This window comes from Bombina bombina, chromosome 5, assembly GCF_027579735.1.
Source record: "Bombina bombina isolate aBomBom1 chromosome 5, aBomBom1.pri, whole genome shotgun sequence".
Lineage (NCBI taxonomy): Eukaryota > Metazoa > Chordata > Amphibia > Anura > Bombinatoridae > Bombina > Bombina bombina.
Window position 1 is genome coordinate 69615825 of NC_069503.1, and position 12100 is coordinate 69627924.

At 36.6% G+C, this 12100-nt stretch overlaps 1 non-coding gene across 1 annotated transcript; it reads left to right on the forward strand.

Annotated features, from left to right (window-relative positions):
* Positions 1–10782: 10782 nt before the first annotated feature.
* On the forward strand, positions 10783–10894 carry LOC128661892 (U5 spliceosomal RNA). Its single transcript, XR_008402665.1, has one exon. It is a non-coding gene; the product is annotated as a U5 spliceosomal RNA (small nuclear RNA).
* Positions 10895–12100: the final 1206 nt, after the last annotated feature.

The following is a 12100-nucleotide window of genomic DNA, read 5'->3' on the forward strand; positions in this document are numbered from 1 at the left end:
TTTTGTACTGTAACTTCCATGCGAGTCCGTACTAGTTACAGGGATTAGGGGCATAGTGATATCGAATAAATACAGTAAATTCAGTTACCAATCACGATTTGGACAATTGTAAAACTATTATTAGACAATTTTACTTCGATCAATTTTGGAGTTGACTGTCTCTTTAAGGGGAGAAAAATTAACAGTACACTATGCCTTTAACAAGCTTTAACCCTTTAAGGACTGATACTTGCAGAGAAAAACTATTTCGATACAGCTTGCAATTTTACACGTTTTAATGTACTTGCGTAATCTAATATGCTTCTCTTGGTATCCTTTGTTGAAGGAGCAGCAATACACTACTGGGAGCTAGCTGAACATATCAAGTGAGCCAATCACAAGCAACATGGGTGCATTAGCAGTTAGGCTCCCAGTAGTGGGCTGGTGCACCAAACCTTTTCTACAAAGAATATTACAAGATCAAATCAAATTAATTAATAGAAATATTGGACACTTGTTTACAAATTTATGCTCTAATTGTATCATGAAATGCATGAGTTAACATTGTTATATTATGCTGTATAATAATCTCTATAGTACTCCCAGAAAACAAAACAATCTGCTGTAGTCTTTTTCACCTCACCCCATTCTTCACTCTTTTTTTTTTTTTTACACTTTATATGGAGAAATTCGTACATATAGCTAAAAACAAATCACCTACGATGCCACCTAAAAAAGATAAACACAAAGTCAAAACTCACACTTCGTTATCCCAAGATAGCATAACAGAGGAACCCGCTAGTCTTCAGACAAACTTAGACGTTCAACAGCTGGTAGAACAATTTTCACTATCAATGTTAGAGTTGATTAGACAAGATGTAGCAGCTCTATCAATGGAAGTTATGCAGTTCAATAACAGGTTAGATGAAGCAGAGGCTAGAATCTCTGAAATTGAAGATAGACGAGCAAGATTCTAAACACTATGATCTGACAATTAAAAAATTACAGGAAAGACTGGACGATCTAGAAGATCGTTCCAGACGCAACAACTTGAGAATAGTAGGTGTTCCTGAAACTCAAGAATTTGCTGATCTGAATAATTTTATGGATGATATTTTACCAAACTTATTGGAGATGCCTATTAGCCGAGCTAAAATAATGATTGAAAGAATACACAGAATAGGACCGGAAAAAAAAAGATCTGATGGTACTATAATAAATAGATCCATAATTGTGAAATTCTCGCACTTTCAAGACAAAGTTGCTATCATGAGTTATTATAGGAAGAAGAAAGCCACAGTTCTTGTAAACGATAAAAAAAAAATTTTATTTCAAGATTACTCAATTGAGACTTCTAATCGCAGAAAGGAAATGGCTCCGTTCTGTTCTAAATTAATAGAGAAAGGCTTTAATGCTTTTCTTGTATACCCGGCCAAGATTAAAGTATTGAAGTCTGGAACATGGTATGTTTTGTCTAACAAGGCGGAAGCCAATTCCTTTCTGGATAATATCCAGGATTAACTGGAGATGATTTCTGCAATCATTTTGTCAGACCATGCCCCTATCATATTACAATTGCAAACTAACCTGGTAAAAAGATCTTTTCTCTCATTCAGCTTTCCAAAATATCTTATCAATAATTCTAAATTCAAAAACTGGCTAAATGAAAAATGGAAACAATATATCCTTATTAATCAAAATTCAGTACAAAATCCTGAAATTTTATGGCAAGCCTCTAAAGCGGTGTTGCGGGGAGAAATAAAGGCATACCTGTGTCATTCTAAAAAAAAGAACAATGAGCGCAATACACAACTTACTAATCAATTAGTTAACGCATATAATACCTATTTAAGGGATTTGTCAAGTGGATGCTGGAATGCATACCAGCAAGCAAAGAGGGAAAGGGAAATCTTTTTACAGCAGAATGCTGCATTAGAAATTGTAAAAACATCTGCAAAATATTACAGATATGGGGGGAAAATGGGCAAATGCCTCTCTAATTTGCTAAAAGCAACTAAGGGCTCAAGAGCTAACTTGGCAATTAAAAGTGACAAGAAAAGACTAACCCAACTTAATGATATAAATAAATTAAAAACCGACATTTAATTAATTAGTAAATATTTTAAATTCATCTACAGTGGAGGAATTTATATATTTATTTACTTATTAGTACTGCTTAGGTCCAGTTTCACATATTGAAATTTATTTCATATTTTTTTGAAAATGATTAGCCCAACAGTGAATGATCCACTGCTGGGCTAATAATTAAAAAAAAATTAAAAAAAAATGATTTAGTTGTTTTTTGGGGTGTTGGGGTGGAGAGCAAAATTGCATGGGCGGGGGGGGGGGGGGCAAGGAAACGTTTGCCCAGGGCCCAGTCAGTATTAAAGACGGCCCTGACCCTCCCCCCTCTACCTAGTTGCCGCCATATTGGGTACTGGAAGCTATCTGCCAGTACCCAATTTGTTAAAAAATTATGCCTTTTTTAAATAAATAAATAAAATCCCCAATTTTCTATAGTGTAGCTGCCCCCCCTCAATACCCTACCCCCTCCCAGATCCCTTGCCGAACATTGGATTCCCACCTTCCACTCCCTCCTTCTCATGCATTTAATTGCATCTAATGGAAATGCGGCACGTGCACTCATGCCCCCCCACCCACCCGGACAAATAGGAAATAAAACACCAATGGGCTGCCCACCCGCCTCCCTGCTGCTGCTCTCACTCACCAACGAGAAGGCCACAGAGTAAAAACTAAAGTATGAAGAAAATTAAAAACATTTTATTCAACAATGATAAAAAATAAAGGAAGAAAGGAAAGGAAACGTATGTAAGTGAAATATATTATCCAACCGGTAAGAAAAAAACAATACTTAGGGAAATACAAATATTGTTAACAAAAGAAATATAGAATGTACTTATCTGCACTAGCAGCAAAAAGAAAGAGGAGGAATTGGGACTATTTGGACAGTTTGTGGGCACTACGATCATGCTTATTGGCTTATCTCATCGGCTCATTTGCATATCTCTTGTTCATTGGTTGTTCTTGTTTTCACTGTTATGTTCAACTTGTTTATTTTTTATTGATATGTTGTTTCTTTGAAAAGCTGCATAAATAGTAAAAAAAAAAAAGGTAAAGTAAAATAGGAGTCTATGTGCTTGTAATAAAATCCCTGTAACTAGTACAGACTCGCATGGAAGTAACAGTAGAAAAGCAGATCTCACAGTCACAGCGCTGAATTGCAACTAAACTCTAAGCTTCTGTACAGAGCTAACTGGTCGTGTAAGGCTCATTTATATAACCACAATGCATTGCAATGTTTAGTTAAAGTGAATGTAAAGTTTCTGTTTGTGAAAGCCTGCTTTAAATTAATCCATAGTACATTATTTCAATAGCTATGGGTTTTTTTTAATACGAAAAACGATTTTGCAATAAAATCTAATTTAAACATTTTACTGTTTCTTTTCTGACTCCTCCCAGAGCCGACTTCCTTATTCTACATGTTTGACATATACAGCGATCCCACCCTCCGTATACATATGTGTCAAGACGCGTTTTCCCGAGATTGTGTAAATATTATGATGTATTTAAAATATAAGTTTGTGCAAATCATTAAATGATTGCTGATACTTTCAACCCGGTTCGCTAAAACTGCAGCAATCCAGCAGCTATCAATCCTTCTTACTTTTAAAGATCAGAGTAGAAGTGGCAGAGGTATTGAGCATGCGTGAATCGTGGATATGCATCTAGAATCCATACACAAAACTGGGATTAAAAGATGTGAATTAAAAAAGCGTGACGTTGCAGGAAAGGGGCTGAACCCCCCGGGGGGGGGGGGAATTATGATTAACCGAGACAATTTTTAGGAATCTGTCAATAAATAACAATCAATGTCGAGAGGAGAAGCGGCGTGAAGAGAGAGACTTCAAAGTGCGATTTTGTGAGTAGGGTAATGTTTATGAGGAAATGATGAATGAAACTCTAGTTATTTTTAGGTTAACATTCAAATGGCGTAAAGGAGTGTAGTTAAGTTTACATTCACTTTAAAAAAGAGAAAGAACCTTTTTATTCACTAATTGTTTTTACAGTCATGCAATATTTACATTTTGTTCATAATGATATTATTTTCCTATTTTATTTACACAACAGCTTCAGTATGAAGTTTCCCACCCCTCACTCTCAGTAGAAAAGCCCTTGCTCACACCTAGGACAGATCCTGAAGCATTAACATTTTAGAGTAATTGAATAATTTGTGGACTCTCTATGAGTTATACATTTTTTTGAAAGCCTGCGACTCATGTAGTTTGGCTAATATTGTTGTGAAAAACAGAAAATAAAATACAAATATAGTCAAGATTATAGAAAACTTTTGCTGATTGTTTTGTTTTCTGGAGTGCTAAACACAATGTATTATACAGCGAAATATATTAATAAAGTGTTATGCACCTCAAAATATTTAATTCATTAGTCAATTAGAGCATAACATTGTTAACTAATTTCCAATATTAGTATTATTTAATTTGCTTTGTTCTCGTAATATTCTTTGTAGAAGAGGCTTAACCGACTAGTCAACACAAATTTGTATAATCAACAAATGCAACATAACAAGACAATGCAATAGCACTTAGTCTGAACTTCTGGGGCGCGATCCGATATAGATCGCAGTTTGCGGCGCAAGCGAGGGAACCCACGTCGCCCGCAGTTTCAGCTCGCAACTCGAGCCATCCAATATGCGGCGCCGTCACTTGCTAAAGTGGCGCAAGTCTCACAAACCAGCGATGTCCAGAAATCTGCGTAAGTACAGATTTTTGGGGTCGCCAGTGACTTGCGCCACGTTAGAAACTGCCGGCGCCTATAAAACCTGACTAAAGTCTAAATCACCCGCACTGTCTAACACGCCTCCTAAACATAGCCCGACACGTCTAACACGCCTCCCTAACATAGCCCGACACGTCTAACCCTCTATCCGCTATCCCCCCTCACTATCCTAACAATAAAAAAGCTATTAACCCCTAAACCGCCGCTCCCGTACCCCGCCGCAACCTAATAAAGTTATTAACCCCTAAACCGTCGCTCCCGTACCCCGCCGCCAGCTATATTATATCTATAACCCCCTAAAGTGAGCCCCTAACACCGCCGCCATCTATATTAAAATTAGTAACCCCTAATGTAAGCCCCTTACACCGCCGCCATCTCTATTAAAATGATTAACCCCTAATTTAATCTACCTACCCCGCCGCCAGCTATATTATCTATATTAACCCTAAGTATATTATAGTTAATATAGGTATTGCATTATATATATTAACTATATTAACCCTAATTATATTAGGGTTAATATAGTTACTATAGTATTTATATTAACTATATTAACTCTATCTAACCCTAACACACCTAACTAAATTTATATTAAATTAATCTAATTCATTTATAAACTAAAATATTCATATTTAAATCTAAATACTTACCTATAAAATAAACCCTAAGATAGCTACAATATAATTAATAATTACATTGTAGCTATGTTAGGGTTAATATTTATTTTACAGGTAAATTGTTAATTATTTTAACTAGGTATAATAGCTATTAAATAGTTATTAACTATTTAATATCTACCTAGTTAAAATAATTACCCAATTACCTGTAAAATAAATCCTAACCTAAGTTACAAATACACCTACACTATCAATAAATTAAATAAACTACAAACATCTATCTAAAAATACAATTAAATTAACTAAACTAAATTACAAAAAAAAACAAACACTAAATTACAAAAAATAAAAAAAAGATTACAAGATTTTTAAGCTAATTACACCTATTCTAAGCCCCCTAATAAAATAATAAACCCCCAAAATAAAAAAAATTCCCTGCCCTATTCTAAATTAAAAAAATTTCAAAGCTCTTTACCTTACCAGCCCTTAAAAGGGCCTTTTGTGGGGCATGCCCCAAAGAATTCAGCTCTTTTGCATACAAATACAATACCCCCCCATTACAACCCACCACCCACATACCCCTATTCTAAAACCACCCAAACCCCCCTTAAAAAAGCCTAACACTACCCCCCTGAAGATCTCCCTACCTTGTCTTCACCACACCGGGCCGAACTCCTGATCCGATCCGGGCGATGTCTTCCTCCAAGCGGCAAAGAAGAATTCTTCCTCCGGCGATGTCTTCCTCCAAGCGGCAAAGAAGAATTCTTCCTCCGGCGACGTCTTCCTCCAAGTGGCAGCAAAGTCTTCATTCTTCCGGCGGCATCTTCAATCTTCTTTCTTCGCTCCGCCGCCGCGGAGCATCCATCCCGGACGACGACTGAACGACGAATGAGGTACCTTTAAATGACGTCATCCAAGATGGCGTCCGCCGAATTCCGATTGGCTGATAGGATTCTATCAGCCAATCGGAATTAAGTTAGAAAAATCTGATTGGCTGATTGAATCAGCCAATCAGATTCAAGTTCAATCCGATTGGCTGATCCAATCAGCCAATCAGATTGAGCTCGCATTCTATTGGCTGTTCCGATCAGCCAATAGAATGCGAGCTCAATCTGATTGGCTGATTGGATCAGCCAATCGGATTGAACTTGAATCTGATTGGCTGATTCAATCAGCCAATCAGATTTTTCTAACTTAATTCCGATTGGCTGATAGAATCCTATCAGCCAATCGGAATTCGGCAGACGCCATCTTGGATGACGTCATTTAAAGGTACCTCATTCGTCGTTCAGTCGTCGTCCGGGATGGATGCTCCGCGGCGGCGGAGCGAAGAAAGAAGATTGAAGATGCCGCCGGAAGAATGAAGACTTTGCTGCCGCTTGGAGGAAGACGTCGCCGGAGGAAGAATTCTTCTTTGCCGCTTGGAGGAAGACATCGCCGGAGGAAGAATTCTTCTTTGCCGCTTGGAGGAAGACATCGCCCGGATCGGATCAGGAGTTCGGCCCGGTGTGGTGAAGACAAGGTAGGGAGATCTTCAGGGGGGTAGTGTTAGGCTTTTTTAAGGGGGGTTTGGGTGGTTTTAGAATAGGGGTATGTGGGTGGTGGGTTGTAATGGGGGGGGTATTGTATTTGTATGCAAAAGAGCTGAATTCTTTGGGGCATGCCCCACAAAAGGCCCTTTTAAGGGCTGGTAAGGTAAAGAGCTTTGACATTTTTTTAATTTAGAATAGGGCAGGGAATTTTTTTTATTTTGGGGGTTTATTATTTTATTAGGGGGCTTAGAATAGGTGTAATTAGCTTAAAAATCTTGTAATCTTTTTTTTATTTTTTGTAATTTAGTGTTTGTTTTTTTTTGTAATTTTGTTTAGTTAATTTAATTGTATTTTTAGATAGATGTTTGTAGTTTATTTAATTTATTGATAGTGTAGGTGTATTTGTAACTTAGGTTAGGATTTATTTTACAGGTAATTGGGTAATTATTTTAACTAGGTAGATATTAAATAGTTAATAACTATTTAATAGCTATTATACCTAGTTAAAATAATTAACAATTTACCTGTAAAATAAATATTAACCCTAACATAGCTACAATGTAATTATTAATTATATTGTAGCTATCTTAGGGTTTATTTTATAGGTAAGTATTTAGATTTAAATAGGAATATTTTAGTTTATAAATGAATTAGATTAATTTAATATAAATTTAGTTAGGGGTGTTAGGGTTAGATAGAGTTAATATAGTTAATATAAATACTATAGTAACCTATATTAACTATATTAACCCTAATATAATTAGGGTTAATATAGTTAATATATATAATGTAATACCTATATTAACTATAATATACTTAGGGTTAATATAGATAATATAGCTGGCGGCGGGGTAGGTAGATTAAATTAGGGGTTAATCATTTTAATAGAGATGGCGGCGGTGTAAGGGGCTTACATTAGGGGTTAATAATATTAATATAGCTGGCGGCGGTATAGGGGGAATAGATTAGGGGTTAATAATTTTTATATAGGTGGCGGCGGTGTAAGGGGTCAGATTAGGGGATAGATAAGGTAGATGACAGCGGTGTAAGGAGTTCTAATTAGGGGATAGATAAGGTAGATGGCGGCGGTTTTAGGGGCTCACAGTAGGGGTTTAGTTTATGTAGATGGCGGCGGGGTCCGGGAGCGGCGGTTTAGGGGTTAATAACTTTATTAGAGATTTCGGGGGGGGGGATCGCGGTTGACAGGTAGATAGACATTGCGCATGCGTTAGGTGTTAGGTTTATTTTAGAAGATCGCGGTTGACAGGGAGATAGACTGCGCATGCGTTAGGTGTTAGGTTTATTTTAGAAGATCGCGGTTGACAGGGAGATAGACATTGCGCATGCGTTAGGTGTTAGGTTTATTTTAGCAGCCAGTTTAGGGAGTTACGGGGCTCCAATAGTCAGCGTAAGGCTTCTTACAGCTGCTTTTTGTGGCGAGGTGAAAATGGAGTAAGTTTTCTCCATTTTCGCCACGTAAGTCCTTACGCTGCATATTGGATACCAAACTGCGCTGGTTTGGTATACCTGCCTATAGCCCAAAACTTACGGGCGACGGCAGAAATATACGCGCGTAACTTCTAGGTTACGCCGTATATGTGATACCAAACCCGCGCAAATATTGGCGTCGCCGGCTTTTGCGGGCGACGTTTTTTATCGGATGGACCCCCAAATATGTAGTAGATTTTTTACTAACAATTTTAAAATTTATATTTCCACTCCCCCCCCGTACCATGTGACAGCCATCAGCCAATCACAAATGCATACACGTACCATGTGACAGCCATCAGCCAATCACAAATGAATACACATTTATTCTGTGAATTCTTGCACATGCTCAGTAGGAGCTGGTGACTCAAAACATTTAAAAATAAAAAGACTGTGCACATTTTGTTAATGGAAATAAATTGGAAAGTTGTCTAAAATTACATGCTCTATTTGAATCATGAAAGTTTAATTTTGACAAGTAGCACTTTGTAATTTCCAAACCGTTTTTTTTTTTTTTCAAAATTAGTGATAGTTACATTGGAACGCTGATATCTGTCAGGAATCCCTAAATATCCCTTGACATGTATATATATTTTTTTTTAGAAGACAACCCAAAGTATTGATCTAGGTCCATTTTGGTATATTTAATGCCACCATTTCACCACCGCCAAATACAATTAAATAAAAAAAAATGTTCACTTTTTCACAATTTTAGGTTATATGGCTTTGACATTGGTTTTTAGTAATTAGAAGGCCACTAAGCAGCTGCGCACCAAACGTGTATTATGCCCAGCAGTGAAGGGGTTAATTAGGGAGCTTGTAGGATTAATTTTAGCTTTAGTGTAGTAGACAACCCAAAGTATTGCATAAATAAAAAGAAAGAAGCGCTCAATCTGGGAACAAACAATTGCATAATAACTTGTTCTATGGTTAGTAACCACCCAAGAAGTAGCCTCTTTTAGCTCAACACATACCTTTCACAAAGAAGAACTTTCCTGAAGTATATCAGTCTGATTCTGACTTCACAATACAGTCTACCCCCAAATTACTAGACAGTCCCTCTCTAAACAAAAGAAACAATACCCCAAAGTGTACATTTCAGCCTATTAAGGGCCACATCAGTGAGGTGCAGTCATATCCCTCTAAATACACTGAGCAACGGGTCCATGTCTGGATTCCCGCATCACACTTAGGGAGATTTCCCTAAATGTCATAATTTGCATAAATAAAAAGAGAGAAGCTTTAGTGTAGTGTAGTAGACAACCCAAAGTATTGATCTAGGCCCATTTTGGTATATTTCATGCCACCATTTCACCACCAAATCCTTGACCCCCCTCAAACAGCTCTCTACCCTCCCCACCTCACAATTGTTACCGCTATCTTAAAGGATTCCAAAACTTTAGCTTTTTGTTCACACCAGGACCGCAAATGTCATATTACAAACATTAATATATCATTAATGACCTACTTTTAAAATCCAACGATGTTTCCTGACATCAAACAATTAAACTTTAATTTTTGCCGATGCATCATGCATTAATTCAATTGCATCTAATGGAAATTGAGCGCTTGCAAGTACGCCCCCCCCCCAGACAAATACGAAATAAAACACCAATGGGCTGCCCGCCCGCCTCCCTGCTGCTGCTCTCACTCACCAACGATCGGCATCATCAATGGCCGATGCAGAGAGGGCCACAGAATAGCCAAACTGCTGCATAAAAAGTTGAATGGAAATGCATCAGATTTGTGGTCTCATAAATTGGGCAAGTTGCTTATTTAATGTTAATATTTTTTACTTTACGTTATCTATATATACCAAGCTACCTTCTTAAAATCCATAAAGTAACAGAAAAGTGACAGCATCTTTAACGTATAGTCTCTTGCAGTTGGTCCCCCCTGAAACATATTTGTCATTTTATAATTTAGTATGTATGAATTGCTCAGGGGTGTGTAATTTTAATACCTTATTTATCCTAATCATTTTTGTTCTTTCTAGTTTAAGAATAACTGGCAGCATTAAAAGCCCATGAAAATACCAACACAAGTCTGAGTTTTGTTGAAGTGCACAATGAAAATACTCCTCCCCCTCACAATAAAATGAACTAACTTCTATGTGAGCGCATGAACAACCTGACAATGTTCTCATTTGCATACCCATGGTGCATTGCAAAATAGTTTTATAATGTGTTTCTGTTTTATTTATACTCTTTTCAAAACAACTTAAATAAATGAACCGACTTGATTATTTGTCAATTTAATATAATTGTACATATTTCATACTAATAAATGTACTTTAGGCTTTAGAGAAGTTACAGTAAACTCCACTTATATTTAGATGTTAGATAAGCATACTCCAGTTTCTCTTCAAACGTAATAAAACTTTCGCATTTTACTAAAGATTTCCATAGAAAGATCTAGCTTGAGTAAACAATTCTTTTCGAGGTTCTACATTCAGAGCTTCGAGCACAAATGGATAGAAAAATTATTTCTATAAATATCATTAACGAAAGGGTTAAAGCTTGTTAAAGGCAGTGTACTGTTAATTTTTCTCTCCTTGAAAAGAAAGTGAACTCCAAAATTGATTGAAGTAAATTTGTCTAAATAGTGATTGGTAACTGAATTTACTGTATATATCCGATATCACTATGCCCTAGCCCTAATCCCTGTAACTAGTACAGACGCGCATGGAAGTAACAATACAAAAGCGCATCTCACAGCGCTGATTTGCAACTAAACTCTCTCCTTCCGTACACAGCTGACTGGTCGTGTAATGCTCATTTACATAACCACAATGCACTGCAATCTTTAATTAAAAACGGAAAATAATTATTTATACACAATTTGTTTTAACAGTTATACTTATGTACAATTTGCACACTATATTATTGTCCTGTTTTATTTACACAAAAACTACTTAATATGAAATTTCCTACTCGTCACTCTCACTGTTAACGACCCTGCTCACACATAGGACAGATCCTAAATGTTTGTAATATAACAGTAATTGAATGATTTGTGGACTCTCTATGAGTTAAAACAGTTTTTGACGGCCTGCTACTAATGTTAGTTAGGCTATAAAGTTGTGAAAAACAGGTAATACTATATTAACCCATTGAAAGTTAGGCATTGTTCGCATTTTGTTAGTTTTCTGGAGTGCGACATAGATTCCGCAGAGCATAACAATGCTTATTTATGTATTACATGAATCAATTAGAGCAGAGATGTTGTAGACAAGTATCCAATATTTCTATTATTTGATTTGGTCTTCTAATATTCTTTGTAGAAAAGGCTTGGTGCAGAAGATCTCTACTGGGAGCTAGCTGCTAATTTGTGAATGTGATTGGCTCACTTCATATGTTCAGCTAGCTCCCAGTAGTGTATTGCTATTTATTCAACAAAGGATACCAATAGAAGCATATTAGATTATAAAAGTACATTAAAACGTCTAAAATTGCAAGCTGTAGCATTATCGGTCCTTAAAGGGTTAAACGCACAGTGTACTGTACATTTTTCTCCCCTTAAAGAGACAGTCAACTCCAAAATTGATCGAAGTAAATTTGTCTAATAATAGTTTTACAATTGTCTAAATCGTGATTGGCAACTGAATTTACTGTATTTATTCGATATCATTATGCCCCTAATCCCTGTAACTAGTACAGACTCGTA